Genomic DNA, 1,540 nt, shown 5'->3' with positions numbered 1-1,540 from the left:
GCCTCACCCCCCCCCGTCCCCCCCACCCTTCGCAGACCGACTTCCGGGTGTGACTGCAGCCCTTCCCCCACCCGCCCCGGCGAGAACAGCCAGTCCTCGCAGCCAGCAGCTTCCGCTTGCCGTCGTCTCGGCACGCGCCTCAGAATCCCAACCCCTCCACTGGGACCGCAGCCCGGCGAGCGTGCGCCTCGTGGTACCGGAGATCCCCTCAGCACGCGCTTGCTCTGGGGCTACGGCGCCAGACTGGGGATGGGGCGAGGGTGGGTCCTCTCTACCATCTCAGCCAGCTGAGGCCTCGAAACCCTCTCCCGGCCTTGTTTAAGGACATAGGAGCACTGGATCTCGTCTAAGGAACACTCTTTGCTATCCTTAAAGAGCGCAAACTGGGATTGAAAGAAAGAGGCCCGGGTTCAGAAATGAGAGGGGGAAAGCAGAACGTTGTGTGCCTGTCTCCATCGTCCGGAAGAAAGGCTTTTGATGATATCTAATAGACGTTGTGCGGATCAAAGCTCTTTATGGTCCTTTACCCATTTCCTTGTTTAATTGGAAATGAAACATTCAGAGAAGTGACTTGTTAATAACTAAGCCAGAAACTAGAAGTAAGATGCAACGTAGTGGAAATGAGTAGCGCACAATGAGCCACGTTAAGAGGTTCCAGCTTAGCCGTTTTTCATGTTTCCAGAAGCACGTTGGCTTCTGGAAAGTGTGGGGAAAAAAAGTAAAAGTATCAAGCAACTCTCATCTTTGCTTCTCTCCAGGGTGACTTGTAGTATATGTCAAGGTCTTCACAAAATTTGCCGTACTGCCATTTGGAAGAAGAGGCTATGTTGTAAAGAGTGGGGTGTTGCAATTTCTAAAAAGTAAAAGATCACATTTAAGTCACTTTGGGCACTTTAGATACATTGTTCTTGATACATTGGACAGCAACTGGTTTGTTTGAAATGTTTCCTTAAAACGTTTTATTTCCTTCTGAGACCTAGATGAGGCACCTGGAGGAAATCTTAGCTAACTACACTTTTTTCGTTCAGCAGTTTCTCCAGTACGGGTTTCTTTAATTTGTAAAGTATAGATGCTTGTTTTTCGGTGCTACTAAGTTTAGTCAAAACAGAATTTCTTTGATAAAACCATAATTTTAATTTTTTTCAAAATAGGAATGTGAAATTCTTGGTTCATTTGTTGGCACTTTATGAAGTGTTTTTGTAAGCCAGTTTACTGTCCGTTTAAAGAGTTATATTGTCTAAGTTTATCTTGGCCTTACCAAGTGTATTAGTCTGAAAAAGCTAGGTAGCAAAAAAATGTCCCCAGAGTTATCACATTGTTGCTGACCCAAATCTCATTTCTGAAAAAAAAGTCATAATGATAAGCTTGCTTTTTTATGTAACATTTATGCTATGTAGACTTATAGGCTAACGATACATAGATCTATAGAGCACATGTGAAGTTGTTATTCCGGTAATAGTTTATTACTACAGGTTCTGTGGTGGCATAAGCATGAAATATGTAGTAAAGAGGCCCTAGGTTACAGTCCCAGTTTTTTGTT

Source organism: Zalophus californianus, chromosome 4, assembly GCF_009762305.2.
Source record: "Zalophus californianus isolate mZalCal1 chromosome 4, mZalCal1.pri.v2, whole genome shotgun sequence".
NCBI classification, from domain to species: Eukaryota; Metazoa; Chordata; class Mammalia; order Carnivora; family Otariidae; genus Zalophus; species Zalophus californianus.
Note: the sequence above shows the minus strand (reverse complement) of the source record.